Raw genomic sequence first — 18622 nt, forward strand, 5'->3', positions numbered from 1 at the left:
CATGCTAGAAAGGGCTGACCTGTCCGCATTGTCTGTGCCTGACTGGCTGTCATGTGGCACAGAGGAGCCTGTGAGAGGTATGGCACAGCAAGAGGGTTTGATTGGTCGGTAGGAGCTCCACATGCTAATCAGGAGGTGTGTGTCTGTAAATAGCGACATAAACATCTTCTAATGGCCAGTGTGCTAAAGCTGCCTCGATTGTGCTTTAATGAAATGGGAACCTGGTTTTAGATTTTTGTTCTTTAATTCGCTGGGGGTGAAACCCGTTGTATGAAAACATTCACCATGGGAAGAAAGCTTGCCCACATTAGCCTGGGTGTGTAGCCGAGAACAGCTTTGTTAAAACTGTACTTTCAGGGATCATTTCTATAGTTTGTAACTAGAGAAGTGTGGTTGAAAGCGTCTGATCTTGCTAACCATGATGAGAAGTTAAACTGTTCTCTTCTGAGCATGAAGCAAGTGGATAGTGGTGCCTTAATGCATCTGCTGTCTGCTATTGATGAGTGTTCTTGCTTTCCTTTTGGGAAGCTGAGAAGAAGAGAACGCAGACTGAGTGGTTAGTTCTTATAAAACAAATTTAAAAATAAATGTTTTGGTTTTCTTTTCTGTTATCTGAGCTTGTTTAAAGCTGTTGTTTAGTGGCAAGTCTTAATTTCTTTTGGTAGAATTTGGAAGAAAAGTAAAGGTAGTGTGAAAACTGGTGTTTTAAAGGTTTCTAATTCAGTTCTTACTGAAAGTTTTTTAAGTTTGCTTTATGCTGCTCTCTTTCTCTTTTTTTCTTGTAATCTATTTCAGAATTTAGGTAGGGTTCTGTGTCTGCACGTTCTCTTCCTTTTCCACTTGCTTCTCTCTTCTTCCTTTCCCATTTTTCAGGAAGCCCCTATTTTTACTTCTCCTGCTCTGCCAGGGGGTACGCAGTTTGCTCTTGGCCCCAAGCCCATCAGATAATCCACACAGGATCTGAGAGTTGCTGTCTCTTGGCCGTATAGTGGGTAGAGGGTTCTAAAGCTGTCTCAGGGTATGTCTACACTATGGGATTATTCCGATTTTACAGAAACCAGTTTTTGGAAACAGATTATATAAAGTCAAGTGAACACGGCCACACTAAGCACATTAATTTGGCGGTGTGCGCCCATATACTGAGGCTAGTATCGATTTCCAGAGCGTTGCACAGTGGGTAGCTATCCCATAGTTCCTGCACTCTCCCCCACCAATTGGAATTCTGGGTTGAGATACCAGTGCATGATGGGGCAAAAACAGTGTCGTGGGTGATTCTGAGTAAATGTCGTCAGTCAATCCTCCCTCCATGAAATTAATGGCAGATAATCATTTCGCGCCCTTTTCCCTGGATTGCCCGGGCAGACGCCATAGCACGGCAACCATGGAGCCCATTCAGCCTTTTTTTCACAGTCACTGTATGTCTACTGGATGGTGCTGACAGACGTGGTACTGCAGTGCTACACACCAGCATCCCCTTGCCTTTTGCAAGTTAGCAAAGATGGTTATTAGCTGTACTGTATCAAGTATCAGAGAGGTAGCTGTGTTAGTCTGGATCTGTAAAAGCAACAAAGAATGCTGTGGCACCTTATAGACTAACAGATGTTTTGCAGTATGAGCTTTCGTGGGTGAATATCCACTTCTTTGGATGCAAGTGGTGGAAATTTCCAGGGGCAGGTTTATATATGCAAGCAAGAAGCAAGCTAGATATAACGAGGTTAGTTCAATCAGGGAGGATGAGGCCCTGTTCTAGCAGTTGAGGTGTGAAAACCAAAGGAGGAGAAACTGGTTCTGTAATTGGCAAGCCATTCACAGTCTTTGTTTAATCCTGAGCTGAGGGTGTCAAATTTGCAGATGAAGTGGAGCTCAGCAGTTTCTCTTTGAAGTCTGGTCCTGAAGTTTTTTTGCTGCAGGATGGCCACCTTAAGATCTGCTATTGTGTGGCCAGGGAGGTTGAAGTGTTCTCCTACAGGTTTTTGTATATTGCCATTCCTAATATCTGATTTGTGTCCATTTATTCTTTTCCTTAGAGACTGTCCAGTTTGGCCAATGTACATAGAGGGGCATTGCTGGCATATGATGGCATATATTACATTGGTGGACGTGCAGGTGAATGAACCGGTGATGGTGTGGCTGATCTGGTTAGGTCCTGTGATGGTGTTGCTGGTGTAGATATGTGGGCAGAGTTGGCATCGAGGTTTGTTGCATGGGTTGGTTCCTGAGCTAGAGTTACTATGGTGCGGTGTGCAGTTACTGGTGAGAATATGCTTCAGGTTGGCAGGTTGTCTGTGGGCGAGGACTGGCCTGCCACCAAAGGCCTGTGAAAGTGTGGGATCATTCTCCAGGATGGGTTGTAGATCCCTGATGATGCGCTGGAGGGTTTTAGCTGGGGACTGTATGTGATGGCCAGTGGAGTCCTGTTGGTTTCTTTCTTGGGTTTGTCTTGCAGTAGGAGGCTTCTGGGTACACGTCTGGCTCTGTTGATCTGTCTCCTTATTTCCTCGTGCGGGTACTGTAGTTTTGAGAATGCTTGGTGGAGATTTTGTAGGTGTTGGTCTCTGTCTGTGGGGTTAGAGCAGATGCGGTTGTACCTCAGTGCTTGGCTGTAGACAATGGATCTTGTGGTGTGCCTGGGATGGAAGCTGGAGGCATGAAGGTAGGCATAGCGGTCGGTAGGTTTTCGGTATAGGGTGGTGTTAATGTGACCATCAATTATTTGCACCGTAGTGTCTAGGAAGTGGACCTCCCGTGTAGATTGGTCCAGGCTGAGGTTGATGGTGGGGTGGAAGCTGTTGAAATCGTGGTGGAATTTTTCCAGAGTCTCCTTCCCATGGGTCCAGATGATGATGTCATCAATGTAGCGTAGGTAGAGAAGGGGCGTGAGTGGACGGGAGCTGAGGAAGCATTGTTCCAGGTCAGCCATAAAAATTTTGGCATATTGTGGGGCCATGCGGGTGCCCATAGCGGTGCCACTGATCTGGAGATATATATTGTCATCAAATTTGAAATAGTTGTGTCTGAGGATAAAGGCACAGAGCTCAGCAACCAGTTGTGCTGTGGCATCATCAGGGATACTGTTCCTGACAGCTTGTATTCCATCCGCATGTGGGATGTTGGTGTAGAGAGCCTCTACATCCATGGTGGCCAGGATGGTGTTTTCTGGAAGGTCACCAATGCATTGTAGTTTCCTCAGGAAATCAGTGGTGTCACGGAGATAGCTGGGAGTGCTGGTGGCATAGGGTCTGAGTAGAGAGTCCACATATCCAGACAGTCCTTCAGTGAGAGTTCCAATGCCCGAGATGATGGGGCATCCAGGATTTCCGGGTTTGTGGATTTTGGGCAGTAGATAGAATAGCCCTGGTCGGGGCTCTAAGGGTATGTCTAAGGGATCTACAACCCATCCTGGAGAATGATCCCACACTTTCACAGGCCTTGGGTGGCAGGCCAGTCCTCGCCCACAGACAACCTAGATCATTCTCTTCTTTAAGTTTTGTTTAATGAAGAGGTAGTCCTGGCTAAACTATCAGGCAAGCCTACTAAAGAACTAGAGAAGCAAATGGCTGCTCTAGGTCAGAGCCCCAGACATCTAGCAGAAATGATGAGCTGCATGTCATTCTAGGGGGTGCCCCTACAACAACCCCATCCATTGCTTCCCTCCTCCCCCACCCCTCCTGGGCTTCCGTGGCAGTTATCCCCCCATTTGTGTGATGAAGTAATAAAGAGTACATGAATTTGAAACAACACTGACTTTATTGCCTCTGCAAGTAGAGCTCAAAGGCAGGAAGGGGAGGGCAGCCTCCAGCTGCTATGATATTCCAGGCAGGACTGAATCTCCATTAGACAAAGCTTAAAGAAGAGAATGACCTGGGAGTCATTCCCATTTTTGCCCAGGCACCCCTGTCCGACCTCACTAAGGCCAACGAGGAGCACTCACGGGACGACGATGACAGATATCAGTCCTCCCATAGCAGCTGCCCTCAGGAAGGGAAAGAAAGGGGATGCTGCTGTGTAGCGCTTCTGCACTGCGTCTGCCAGCAGCATCCAGTAGACATACGGTGACATTGAAGAAAGGCGAGAAACAATTTTTTTCCGTTTGCTTTGGGGGGGGGGGGGGTGAACATATACCCTGAACCACCCGTGACAATATTTTTGACCCTTCAGGCTTTGGGAACTCACCCAAGAATTTTCTTGACTAGCTTCACCTCTGCACCAACTTGCACTTTTCCTGAGCCTGGCTAGCTCAGTTGGTAGAAGCAGCAAAGAGTCTTGTGGCACCTTATAGACTAACAGACGTTTTGATATAAACTCGTAGTGTTGACTGGGCCAGAGAGAGCAGCAGGTTTCCCCTATTGTTTCTTGCTCTTGTTTTCTTGACTAGTTTCTCCTCTGCACCAACTTGCTCTTGTGCTTCATGAGCCTGACTAGCTTAGTTGGTAAAGTATCAGACTTTTAATCTGAGGATCCACAGTTCAAATCCATGGTCAGGTGATAAACTACTCATGAAGATCTTAAACTGTCTTTCTCATGTCCTCTTTGATGTTACTTTTTCTCTGCAGGATTTTCCCTTTCCTCAGAAGGGCCTTTTTCTGTGTGGGTTTGAAGGGGCAACTTCCTGACAGCCCCTCTGTCCTTGCAGCCTGGAGGAATAAAGGCCTCTGGGCATAGAGCATGTTCCTCCCCTGCACACACACACACACAGACAGACAAACACACAGAATATCCCTAAGGAATTAGAATCACCTGCTGCCTTCCCCTGTCCTGCTGGATCCCCAAATGAAGATGCTCTTCAGCCCAAACCCATGTGCCCTCTTTTCCCAGTGCCCCTCAATCCCAACCCTCAGTCCCTCCTATGCTCACTGCTCCTCACTCCCAACCAGAGCCTGAACCTCTTCACCCTTCTCCTCTGTCCCATCCCACAGCCCCCTCCTATTCCCAGTGCCCCTCAATCCCAACCCACAGCCTCCTCCTATTCCCAGTGCCCCTCAATCCCAACCCACAGCTCCCTCCTTCCCTCCAGCAGCAAGTGCTTCAGACCCCCTCAGGAAGATTTTCTTGCAAGGTTTTGTGTAGGAGTCTGCATGTGGATTTTACAGTATGTGGGAAATAGGTTGGGTTGCTTGCCGAAATGATCATGTTTGGCTGGTGTTGGATTCCCAGTCTCCATGTTACAGGGGCAGGAGAAATAAAGGGTTGTTATCCTTGTTGTGTGAATCGAGGGCAGCACAACTGTGCTTGGCAGACCCCGATTGAGGGACTCACCCTCAGTTCAATAGCACTTGCTAGGCAGGGGACAGGGGTTCCAAAGCCAAGCGGGCTGGGGCCTGGGTTTCAATACTAAAATGTAGGTGTTAGACCAACTTTAGGACAGGGTGGCAGTGGAGGGATGAGTGAGTCCCTAGACAACATAGTGAGTATGGAGCCTTCTTATTTCCCCCCTTTTCCACCCAGGATGGCAGGTGAACTCTACAGAGGCACCTCGGGGCTTGCACTGACTAAGGACAACAGCTGTGAGTGGGGTGCAGAGAGGGGATGGCTCATGTTAAAGGACTTTTGGTTGCTGGACTTACGAACCGTAGGGAGAAGGACAGTGCCCAGCTTATCTGGGGGGTGGGTCTTTCCCTCGTGGTTTATGTTTATGTGTTGGGGCTGCTGACATGACTTCTGCTAACCCTGGGCTTACATTGCAGTGTAGACATACCCTGAGAGGGCATCTAGACTGTGACAAAATCCCTGTGGTCCGGCTGGCCTGGATGATCTGATTTGGGCTCCTGGGGCTCATACTGGAGCCCAGGCTCAGAGACCCTCACCCCTCGTGGGGTCTCGGAGGCTGGGCTCAAGCCCAAGTGTCTACACTGTAATTTTATAACCCTGCAGCGCAAGCCCCACAAGCCTGAATCAACTGACCCAGGGTTTGAGAATAGTGACTTGGGTGTGTTAATGGCAGTGTAGACATAATGCTGGGCTATGTCCGCACTGCAATGAAACACCCACGGCTGTCCTGTGCCAGTGCAGGCTCCCGGGGCTTGCGCTGCGGGGTGGTAAATTTGCACTGTAGACATCTCGGCTCGGGCTCAATACCAGGCTCTGGGACCCCACAAGGTTGGGAAGGAGTTTAGCAAGCGAAAAAGGTAAAATGGCAGTGGAGTATTACCCTGGACTCAACGGCATTTCTCCATTGGTCTGTCTGCTAATCCAGGATTCTGTCTGGGGGGCAGAGGTACCCGGACAGCTGGGCGGGGGAAGGGGGCACCGGAACATCCGGGATCTTATCTGGGACGACAGCGGCGCCTGCAGCTCAACATGAGATGGGGGCGGGTGAAGCAGGAGCATTTCCCAGTTCCAGGCTGTCCCCGTCTGGCCAAGGCACAGAGCTCACAAGCAGAGTTTAAAGCTCCAGCTGCCAAGTTGTGAAACAAGCCGGGCTCTGTGGCTGGTGCCTGTGATCCCAGCGCCTGGGGAGGCTGAGGCTGGCGGATCGCTTGAGCTCAGGAGTTCTGGGCTGCAGGGGGCTGTGCCGATCAGGTGTCTGCACTAAGTTCAGCATCAATATGGTGATCCCGGGGAAGCTTGGGGTCTCCAGGTTGCCTAAGGAGGGGTGAACCGGCCCAGGTCGGGAAACGGAGCAGGTCAAAACTCCCATGCTGATCAGTAGTGGGATCGCACCTGTGAATAGCCCCTGCAGTGTAGCCTGGGCAAGACAGTGAGACACAGTCTCTTTTTATACAGACACCCCCTGCAGAGCCTGGATGGGGGGATGGGAGCACCCACATGCTGGGGATTCTGATTTGGGGGGAGGGATGCACCCAAGCAACACGGATCTTGAAAAGGGGAACAGAGACACCCACAGATCCCGGATGGGGGCAGGCAGGGGAAACCACACACGGGAGCTAGTTCATGGGGTGGGGGACAGAGACACCCACCGGGGATCCGGGATGGGAGCACCCACATGATGGGGATCTTGAACTGGGAGGAGGGAAGCACCATGTACCAGAGGTTCTGAAGGGGGAACAGGGACACCCACACACCAGGTGTCTTGCAGCAAGAGCTGCGGTCTTCATTTACACAGGGCAGAGATGGGGAATTAACCATGTCCCTTACGGAGCTTGTTCCATTAGATAATTAGCCTCACAGTTAAAAAATGGTAATTTCCAGTTGGCATTTTGTGACATTGACTGCAAACCAATGGGGTCGTGTTCAACCTTTATCTGGTGAATTAAAGAACCCTTTAAAATCAGATATTCCCCCCTCTGGAAATTTTTAAAACTGTGTATTTAAAAACAGTGATTAAATCCCCTCTCAACCTCCAGTCAATGAAATCTATTGCGCTTCTTCAATCTCTCGCTGTAGACAGAAGAGAGCAATGCACATTTTCCTTGTTTTTAAAGGCAAAAATCCTGATCTTTCCAAGGGGATCTTCTGCTTCAACTGTCAGTTTGGGGAAGGATTTGGCTTCCTGGGTTATAATCTGCAGTCTGTCAGCTAAGCCATAGTACCTGCTATTATTTAAAGTATCATGTTTGCCCACACCTGACTCCCTGCCATCCCCACTGGGGCCTGACAAGCTTTGCTTGTGTTTGGATTCTGCAAAGCAGAGGAGCAGGTGAGGTTTTACTTGCAAGCTGTGTGTGTGTGTGTGTGTGTGTGTGTGTGTGTGTGTGTGTGTGTGTGTGTGTATATATATATCTTTGGCCAGGTCTGCACTACAAAGTTATTTCAGCATCATTATATTGCTCAGGTGTGTGAAGAGCACACAACACTCCCTCGGTCGGCAGCTTTTGGCTGGTGCACACACTGCAATACCACGTCTGGTGACAAAATTGCCCTGTTTTGGTGACAAAATAAAACCACCTCAACAAGAGGTCTAGAGCTTTTTGCAGCAAACTTAAAGTGACAAATTGTCAGTGTAAATGCTGCTGGTCATTATATCACCATAACTGGCCTCCACCAGTATCCCACCATGCCTGCCGTGAACTCACCTGCCCTGCATTCCTGCTACAGAGTCTGGGCCCCTCCCCTTTCATAGCTCCAGAAAGTTCTGACTGCTGAGCCACTATCTACACTGGGATTACGTTTATAGAACTGCATTGCCAGCCTAAGTAATGTAATTACACCAACCTAATTTTGTAGTGTAGACCTGTCCAAAGAATCACACACACACCTTGGGAGCAAAACTTCATCTGCTCCTCTGCTTTACAGAATCCAAACACAAGCAACACTTGTCAGGGCCCAGTGGGGATTGGCAGAAAGTCAGGTGTGGGCAAACATGATACTTTAAATAATAGCAGGTACTATAGCTTAGCTGGTTAAAACCTTTGTTTTGTAAGCAGGAGATCCTCGGTTGAACTCCCAGTAGTACCTTGAGGAGTGGCTTTTGTGGCACCTGGTATTGGCTACTGTCAGAAGACAAGATTCAGAGCTAGATGGACCTATGGTTTAAATTACACTCACAGGCACTGATAATAGAGTTACTGAAAGTTTGGGTGTTAAGAGCTGATAGGTCAGTGGTCCAGTTCCCTCAATGTGGTTTTACCATTTCCACTTGCTAAACTCCCTCCCAACCTCTATAAAATTACAGTGCAGACATATGGGCTTGAGCCCAATCTCTGAGGCTCCATGAGGGTTTCTGAACCCAGGCTTCAGTGTGAACACAAATATCTGCACCACAGTTTTTAGCCCCTCAGCTTTAGCTCCAGGAGCCCAAGTCAGATGACCCAGGCCAGCCCTGCTGCCATCTTTATCCCAGGAGCGATGGACTCTAAGGGTACGTCTCCACTGCAGTGGAAGCCCAGGTGTGGCACGCTGTGCTCAAAGCAGCACCCTGCAAGCCCCATATTCACCACTCTCATATAATGATGAGATGGTTTGTACAAAGTCTGCCTGGTGAGGTGTCATTTCAAAAGTCTTCATCTGTTGAACATTAATATCGTGTTGGATTGTGTGTGCTCGCATTGGTTGGGAAGTTATGAAGTTTTGCTCTGTGTGCGTTACTGAGATATGTTAGGAGGTTGGGAAATGCCCCCACCAGTCTTTCAGGTGTGACAATGGAGGAGCCAGACTCGCTGCTGGCCCATTGAAGGGATCCACAGTCCCAAGGACTATCCCAGGAACCGTGTACAATGCAGGCTTCTCCGAGATAGCGCAGAGACAATGGACACTGCTTGACTCACATGGTAGCAAAGGAGCTTCCTAGCAAGTTGGAAGAAACTATGAAAGAGGGGAAGAGACATCATGAATTGGCCTCTCTCCCCCACAACTCAACATCTGGAAACACACCTGGAGGACAAAGACTGAACTGATTTAGAAATCAGAAGAGAATAATAACAATAATACTTGCAAACCAAAGTCCCCAAACAGACTAGTATTGGTTTTTCAGCAGAAAATTTTCAGTTTGGGGAATTTTGTTTTCTCAGTCAGACCTTGCCAAGGGAAGCAGGGAGAAAATGTTTGAGTTGACTCCTTCAGAACAGCTCAGCCTAGACACTAGCTCTGGTTCACTGCTCTGGCCTTGCTCGGGTTGAGGGTATTTTAATAATTTGGGGCCGTCCCAGGGTGTTTGGGGGAGATGATGAGGATGTTCCCTTTTGAGAGAAAAACTAAGAAATACAGGACTAGAGAATTTTTTTTTTAATCTGGGATTTAGACATTTTATTTAAAGTAAGAGAGTTCTGAGTTTCTGAGAAGGTTTTTGTTTGCAAGAAGTAACATTGTTTGATCTGTCATTGTACCAAAGGGGGAGATGGTTGTCTACAAAGGAGGGGTGAAAACTAAAAGCATTGCAGGAAGATGGGATTCAAACCCATGTGTGCAGAGCACAATGAATTAGCAGCCCATCACCTTAACCACTTGGCCACCTCATCTGAGCTGTCAAGAAAGAGATAGAAGGAGAAATCCTTGGTCAGCAGAGCTAGGGACAATAAGGAGTTTTTAAATATTAAGCGGAAGCAGGGGCTGAATGAGCTCCCCCCTCACATCTAGTGAGGAGCTGGGGGAAAGACTTCAGGAACAGACCGTGTTTGCATAGACACATCTACTCTGCCTAGGTGTGCAGCATGATGGGGCCGCTTTCCCAAAATGACCAGTTTTGGCTGGTGGTGGGTTACAAATCACTTTAGGATTGAGTGGCATTAAATGTTATTATCCTTCCTGCATGAGTGAAGGGCAGCAGAACACACCTAGCCCATCCAGATGGAGGGGTGGGTGGGTGAGGAATAGCTTTTATTTGACTGCATAGAAGTGATTGAGAACATCACCCTCAACCAGTGATTCCCCAAACATTTCACACTGTGCCCTCGTATCCATGGCTGTGGCACCCTTGAAAACCACGGTTGAGAACCGGGGCTGGGAGTGGAGCTGTTGCTTGCTGGGGAGAGAGGGGTGCGGACAGGGTTGAGGGGGTCGAGGCTGGGCTGGGAGTCAGGGGCCCAGGCTGAGGGTGGGGTTGGGGAAGAGCTGGGGCAGAGTGGGGCTGAGCGCTGCTCCCTCCATGAATTTGCCTCTGTGTCCCTCTAGGAGTCATGCCCCACATTTTGGGGACCACTGTACCCTACTCGCTAAGCAGGGGCTAGTGATGCTAAAGCCCAGGGAAGGGAGAACAAGTGCGGGAGCCCCAGAACTGGAACCATAACCCCCCACTTCTGTCTGTGGCTCCGCCTCCTTCCACACCTTCCACCCACGGCCCCATCCACTGTCACCTCTGTTCCACCCCTTCCCCCACTGGCCCCACCCTGTCACTCCTTTACCCCTGCCCCGCTGTGGCCCCGAGACCAGAGACGCTCTGTGCCCCTGCTGCAGCCCCCGGGCCATAGCAGGGAGTGGGAGCTCCTTCAGCCCTGGGGCTGACATGGGGGAGACTTTTCCAGGGGGGCCCAATTTGGCCAGGGCCCCTAGTCATGGGCCCCACTGCCCCCTTGGTGACGCAAGGTTTGGGGAGGCTGAGCCCCCCGAGCCTCCATTATGAGCCGCCCAGGCTACCACTGCTCAGTGTGGGGCCAGTCTCCCTGTGTCTCTGCTGTTCGTGCTGGGGAGCCCGGCCGGCCTTAGGGGTGGGGCCCCCGGCAGCCGCCCAGGGCTCCAGGGGGTCAAAGGGCACCGTGTGGCAGTGCAAAGGTGCTCACTGCTCTCCCCTGCCCCAGTGCTCCTCCGTGGCCCCACAGAGGGTGGGGGGAGCGAGGAGCAACACTATGTGCTCCATGCGTCCTGGTCACTTTCCCCACCTGGGCTGGGCTGTGAGGGGAGCATCAGAAGCTGCTGCTCTCTGCCCTCCCCTGATACAGCCCGGCTGAGGAAAGTGACCTGGATGCAGGGAGCTCGGATGATGTCGCTTCTCGCCCTGCCCCTGCAGCCCCTTGGGGTGCCCGGAGGAACAGCATCCCAGGGAGGAGCAGGCAGCAATGCCAGCTGCTCCATGTACACAGGTCAGTGTCCCCACGTGGGTGCAGGGGTTAGGGTGAAGGGGGTGCAGGAGCAGGGCAGTGGCTGGTGGCACAGGAGGGGAGTGCGGGAGTTAAGGGCAAAGGGGACACAGCGTTGCGGTTAGGGCACAGGAGGGGGCAGGAGTTAGGGGTGAAGGAGGCGCAAGGGTTGGGAGTGCAGGAGCTAGCACTAAAGGGGGAGGGGGATTGCCCAGGGGTGATGGGGAAGTGCCAAAGTACAAGTTTTGCCCCGGGCACCAGTTCCCCTAACGCTGGTCCTTGGTCACATTTCTTGCTGGGAGAGGGAGGGGAGAGAGAAGAGGCGTTTTCTCTCTGTTTCTTTCCTCTCCATTTTCTGCTCCTTCCTTCAATTCCAGAAACCTCCCTTGTGTTTCAGACTGTGCAGTGACGCCCTCCCCGCCCCAGGCCTCTGGAGCCTTTGGAGCAGAAAGATCCCAGGAGCTGAGGGTGAATCCAGGGGTGAGTAGCTGGCAGGAAGGAGTCCTAGCAGCTCTTCTGGGAGCGCAGGGGAGGAATGACTCCCCTTTCTCTAGATTCTCCCCGTGGGGCTCTGGGGAGCAGGGAGGGTTGTGTGATAAATTCCATCCAATTCCCCCTTTGATCCAAGCCGAGGGACGTCTCAGCTCTGCACGATCCCCTTGGCAGCACCAAACAAGGGATGTTTTCCACTGGCGAGGAGACCCCAACCAGGGACTAAAGGCAGCCCCAGACTTTCCCTTTCTCCCTTCTGGGAAATCAAGTTCAATTTTTTACAAGGAGCTAAGGAAGCCTCAACCCCGCATCTGAATTAATGTCACATTTCTCACTACCTGACAGAAACAAATGTCATTTCAATCCCACGTGAGTCCACCTCAGTCATTCCTCAGCTCTAGTCCTTCCCCCTCCTGCCTTAGCTTAGGGCATTGCGCCACCCTGTGGGCATTTCATTTCCCTCCTCAGTTTCACACAGAGACACAATTTCCTTTGCACAGATCCATGAACAGCAAAACCTCCCTGTATCTCTTGTCTGAGCCAGGGCATTCAATTCCATTGAAGCCTTCTCTCCTGCAATGGCGATGGTCAGACAGAGAGGACGTGACCACCTTCAGCCCTGACAGTGAGATATTCACTCTTCTCTTTCTTCAAGCTGCTGCTGTTATTCCATAAAACATGAACCATAGAATAAAAAGCTGAGTTTACTCCAGGGTGAGGAAAGAAAGGAGCCACCAACTCCCTGAAAAATCTCAGTGCCCCAGAGAAAACCTGCCCGTTATTGGAATTACTGATGTGCTGGAGATATGTTAAGAAAAGGGACTGTCTGAATTGCCAAGGCAGGAAACGAACAATCTACAGCAACATCATTAACCACAGACACACTCTAGCCATGCTCCAGCCACTTGGGAAATGGGCAGGAATTCTTGCTGCTCAGCCATGGCCACACGTACAGAGCAGCACAGCAGTGAGGGTGCTGGGGAAGCTGGTCTGAGCAAACCATTGGAAATGACCCTTCAGTGAGAACAGAACCAGTGTGTAAAAAAGCCCCTGTGTTAAGTGGTTGTGGCTGAGGGCTTAGGGAGCTGGGCTAGGAAACCAGAGGTGTCTTTCTGTGGCAGTTTGATTCTTGCCAGCTAGGCTGCGTGGTGTCTCTATGGCTGTACTTTCAGTGTCTGATCACCCAGGGTGCCACAGGGAGCCAAGTCTAGATGTGTTCAGAGGCTAAAGACACGTCAACATTTCAAACTCCCCCGCAACATTGCTGCTGCAGCTCAGTAATGGAGATGCTCTAGGCCAGGTTTTCTCAAACTTCTTTTCACTGCAACCCCCTTCTGCCAAAAAAACTTACTGCTTGGTCCTGGAAAGAGGGACCAAGCCCCACCCACACAGGGCAGGGGGGAGCCAAAGCCTGAGCTCCGCCCAAGTGGGGGAAGGGCAAAACCAGAGCTTGAGGGATTCAGCCCTGGGTGGTGGGGCTCAGACTTTTGACTTCAGCCTCAGGCCCCAACAAGTCTAATGCCAGCAGGTTTCCCTACCCCATTGCTCAATGGGCATCTTACTAGATTGCCAGCTGCCTTTCAACTGCAGTGTGGAGACTGTGTGTGTGTGTGGGGGGAGAGATAACGTGTATGTTGGGGAAGAGTGAGTGTGTTGAGGTAGGTAGGAGTGGATCATTATTATCCCAATTTGAAAGAGGGAGCAGCTAAGGCTGAGAAAGGACAATTGACTTGTCTTAGGTCACACAGCCAGCCAGTGGCAGAGTTGGGAATAGGACCCAAGAGCCCTGATTTTCAAACTAACCATTGGATCTTGAATTTCCTACATTGAATGACCTGAATAAAGCGCTCTCAGATGAGCTCCAGACCAACAACAGTGCACAGTAATTATTCAGCAAGTATTTGAGGAGAATTGCAATGTTAGAGAGAATCATGAACTGCTCAGAGACCATTAATGCAGCAAAGCAGCAAAATTCATCAAACATAGAACTGGTTCTGACTTATTTCCTTGGTCTTCAAAGAGAACAACAAGGACCTGAGTCTCCTCCCTGTCAATAACCCCCTGCTCAGCCAATCAGGGTAGAGACTGAGGATGAGAAGCTGAGGGTTCTCACCAGAGAGCCCAAAGGATGGCCCAGGTCACCGCTGGGGATCACTGCCCGAGCACTATTTCAGCCCCACATTTTTGGCTGGACCTCCCAGAGTGGGAGCTGCCGAGCACTCCCCCGCAACACACACACACATAGACACACACACACACACCTCTCTCCTGGTGTTGGGAGGGGAACAGGAGAAAGGACAAAAGAAGCAAGAGAAGAAGAGAAAGGAGGGAGGGATGGAGGAAAAAGTGAAACAAAAAGGACAAACTCAAATGTCCCCAGTGATGCTAAGGGACAAAATCCCAGGTGAAGAATAAAATTCTGCCTCCTTAAGCTCGTGTTTTCCATGCCTAGAATTCAACTGTCACCAGATGGATCAGACTGAACAGGTTTCAAACCTCAAGGAGGCTCTTACCTTCTAAACAGGGATGGTTGTTTTCTAGTAAAATCAGGAAAAGGGAAGGAGAAAACTCAAAAGAGGTTCCTCCTGGCGCTCACATATGTGAACCCGAATACTCTCAGTCCTCAAAGAGAGACCTGGAGAAGGAGACTTGCTGAAGCAAAGCCACAGGGGTCTCTGAGGTTTCCCTGGCCCCTCACCCCTGTCCTGCCTGGCTGATGTCAGCATCTCTATGTGAGGTCACCACCTCCCCACCACCTTTGACCAATAGTCTGAGGTCCTGCAAAAAGCCTTTGTGATGTCACTGCCACACCCCTCCCTTGCTGTGCCAATGTCCTGCCCCTGGCCAGGCACTGTGGAGGTTTGAGTACTCCCTGTGGATCACCCCACTCAAGGAGCGTTCATTCTAGGAAGCAAGCCGGCTAGACAGTAAAACATCAGCCGCTGCTCCCAATGCTACACTCAGTTTTTCAGAAATTTGTCGACTTTATGGCCAGAAGAGACCATTAGAGCATCTAATCTGACCCCCTGCATATCACAGGCCTCCTGTATGACACAATAGCTACTTTTTGGGTAAACACATTCCAGAAAGGCATCTAGTCTTCATTAAATGACATCAGAAGATTGTGAATCCACCACTTTCCTTGGTAGCTTGTTCCTGTGGTGAATCATCTTTGCTGTTGAATATTTGTGCCTTAGTTGTAATATGAATTTGTCTCTTTTCACCGTCCAGCCATTGGGGCTTGTTATGCTTTTCTCTGCTACATTAAAGAGCCCTTTAATAGCCAATCTTTTCTCTCCAGTAAGGCCCTTCAACACTTCAATGAAGTCACCTTTCAATCTTCTTTTGATAAGCTAAACAGGTTGAGCTCTTTCAATAGCTCCCTAGAAGGCATTTTTCTCCAGCCCTCAGAACATTTGGTGGCTCTTTGCTGACCCAGCTCCAATTTCACAACATCTTTTTCAAATGAGGACACCAAAACTGGAGGCAGTATTCCAGTATCAGTCTCACTGATGCCGTGTCATCTCCTGTGACGTTATTGACATAATCTGTAACTGTATAGCTCACCGTTGCGACCACTGTTCTATATTTGCAGCCAATATTATAGAAAGGTTGTCGTGTAAGGGGTCTATGGAGAGGTTATGATTGGCTGATTAGAATTATGCTATCTCTGGATGTGTATCATTTTTGTAGTTGACGTTATGAATATTGGCTCTATGCTGCCCGTATTTCAAACTTGTGCTCTGCTTCCGGGGAATACTCCAGCCAGACAAATTGGTGTCAGTTCTGCCTAGCCTGCTTGATGGCTCATTAAGGACCATCAGCTATACAACTGGCCCACTGAGAGAAGTCAGATATGCCTTGTGACTCAGCAAGGTGTGCAGGGATCTGCCCTATGGACAGAACTTTAAAGTTTTTCTATGCCACGTGCTGGATAGAGTGTCCTTGGGACAGAGAAAGCAAAGACCACATGGCAAGAGACTATAAAAGGCTGATGCCTCGTCTCCATCTTGTCTTCAATCCTGCTTCATACCTCTGGATGGACTTTGCTACAAACTGAAGCTCTGTACAAAGGACTGAATGACCCATCCCAGGTGTGGATGGACTCCAGAGACTTGATTTCAACCTGCAGTTTATTCCATCACTGCTACAAGCCGGAACCAAGGACTTTGCCATTACTGGATGTGAAGGGTTCAAATCCATGTGCAGTTTATATAACAACCTGATCTATGGATTGTGCCAGCTCTTTTCCAGAGCCAAAGTCCAGAGTATGGTCAAGGGACCAGAGGCCTAGCAAATCATGATCAGCGAAGAGAAAGCTGGGTAAACAGAAAGCCTTGCCTGCTAAGATAGGCCTGGTCAGCAAATTGCCAGGTGTTGGAGCTAAGAAGTAAATAATTGTGTCTTATTCAGAGTTGCAAATTCAGCAAAGAATCCCTTTTCCTTTTCTGTTAATCTCTTCTGTAGAGAGATGTTCTTCCCACAGATCCAATCTTGAGTTTATGAGAAGTAGGCACATGTCAGTATAAGATATGGCATCTTTCCACTTCCCTCCCAAGAGACCAATGCCTTGCCTTTAGACACACAGAAAACAATCTTTATTGCCATATGCTTTCACTGGTTCTTTGCTTTAACCCCTAGGAATGTACCTGTTGGACAATCAAAAGAGTTGCTCCTTTCCTATGGACCTCAAATCAGAATTTCAACATAGATATTTTATACTACTCACATTTTATCAAATTATTCATTAAATGTTAACTTGCTAACTTGAGACCATGGGTGGAGACATTATGTAACCTGTTAGCCATTGGCTACTGTGCTATCTTGTCTTGGTGCAGAACCTATCCTGGGGTGTTGAACTGCCTACCCCGTCACTTTACCCTGCCCATGGAAAATCTATATATTCTATTGTAATCAATTGACTGACAGTGTCTATGAGCCTAATACGCAAGGTGACACTCCGCCAGCGCTGTGTGTAATAAACTCCTATTCTTGACCTCTACACTGTGTAGATTATGTCCTTCACAGACACCTGCTGAATAAAGAGGAGATTCAGCATGCAGCACCCAGTGGTGCCTGGCTGAATGCGTCTCCTCTCCCCGCAGCTTGGTGATCTTTTGAGGAAATGGAGAAGACTGCCTCTGCCTAGCTGTACATTGCTTGCAAAAGAAACAGGTCTTTTTGGTGACAAGTGTTGAAAGGAGCCATTAGACGAATGTGGAGACAAGAAAACATCCCCTAACTGAACTTGCATCTGTGGATGCTAAAGCCACAACACAGAGTGCTAAACGCTATATGACCATGGCTGGTGTCAGAAGAGTCTCTACCAAAGCCTTTTTCCATCAGCAGGGGCCTCTCTGTGCACAGAACTCCTGGTAGTGTGATGGCTGCAGGCAGTGGAGAACTCTATTTTGGCATCTCTTTGTCGATGAACATCTGCAGTGGCTGTTAAAAGGCCTCTGGATAGTGGTCTTTGGGAAGAGCTGGCTGAAGAGCCTTCCTAGTAACCAGGAAATCCTGGCTTGGCCTGACAGTTCTTCCTTGCTGAACCTAATGTCTCTGTTGGCTCCTTTTTTGTATCTCTTTTCATAAAAAGAAAAGACCTGTCAGCAGAATCCTTCTAAGTAGTGGTTCAAAACAGAGAGAGCCTTCCTTGCGGCTAAGTCTTGGTGCCATGGGGCATGTCTCATCACTGCAATGCCTCCTGTTGGCCATCCTGGCAGTTAGCTCTGGTCCCCTGGTGCGCCTTCATCTAGTGGCGTCTGGCTGCCATCTGTTCTATCATTAGGACTCATGTCGCTCTCAGGACTTCAATGTCCTCTTATGGACACAGCCCTCTGGCTGTGCCCCACTCAGGTCTCTCCCCCCTTCCCGGGGGCCGCCGTCCTCTACCCAGACACTTGCCTCAGTGGCCAGCTGCAGTCCAGGGTGTAGCCACCTGTGTCAGCAGCGACTGAGGCAAAAGGGGTGCACCTCCAACCCCCGCCATCTGTTTCCCTGGACCACTTCCCCACAGACCTAGCACCTTCCTCCGCCTTCGTATCAGGGCCTCAGTCTGGCAGTAGTCGGCCAGGAGGTCACTCATGCTCCCCTTACCCACCCAGCACTACTCTGATCATGGTGCCCTCCCTTCTCCTTCCTTCAGGGCAGCCAATCCTTCTTCCTCAAATTCCAAGGAGTGACTGACTCTTGCTGTGCTGAGCAGCCCTTTATATATGGGCTGCTCCAGCAAGCCTTCTCCTGATTGGCTCTCCCAATAAGCCCTTTCCTGATAGGCTGGGTTCTGCACAGCCTCTGCAAGGCTGCCTTAATCTTTCTTCTGCTTGTTTGGGGCAGCCACTCCACCACACTTGGAAAGCGGCAAATGAGAAATCTAGAGCTGAAGGAAAGGTTACCGTGACTCAGAACTGAGCCGAGGTTGCTGCGACTGAAACACAGATCACTAACCACTATATGATCACAGTGGCTGGTGGGAGAAGCACATGTTAGAAGCCCTCTGTCAACTCAGCTGTGGCTTGCTGTGCACGGAGAGCCAGACACCTCAAGGTCTGCAAGTCTTGAGGGAAATGGGGAACGTCTGTACTTTGGAATTTGCAGGTGTTATCCTGAACCATCAAATGGAACAGTTGTAAACCCTTTTGCAAGGCAGGCACCATGGCTTAGCTGGCTAAAGCACCTATCTAGTAAACAGGAGATCCTGGGTTCAACTCCCAGTGGTGCCT

At 49.6% G+C, this 18622-nt stretch overlaps 2 non-coding genes across 2 annotated transcripts; both read left to right on the forward strand.

Moving 5' to 3' along the window:
* The first annotated feature begins 341 nt into the window (after positions 1-341).
* LOC120394639 lies at positions 342-558 on the forward strand. Its single transcript, XR_005592354.1, has one exon. It is a non-coding gene; the product is annotated as a small nucleolar RNA U3 (small nucleolar RNA).
* A 17990-nt stretch (positions 559-18548) lies between these two features.
* Positions 18549-18622, forward strand: TRNAT-AGU. The gene has a single exon. It is a non-coding gene; the product is annotated as a tRNA-Thr (tRNA).

The sequence above is a fragment of the Mauremys reevesii genome, unplaced genomic scaffold (genome assembly GCF_016161935.1).
Source record: "Mauremys reevesii isolate NIE-2019 unplaced genomic scaffold, ASM1616193v1 Contig71, whole genome shotgun sequence".
Classification (NCBI taxonomy): Eukaryota; Metazoa; Chordata; order Testudines; family Geoemydidae; genus Mauremys; species Mauremys reevesii.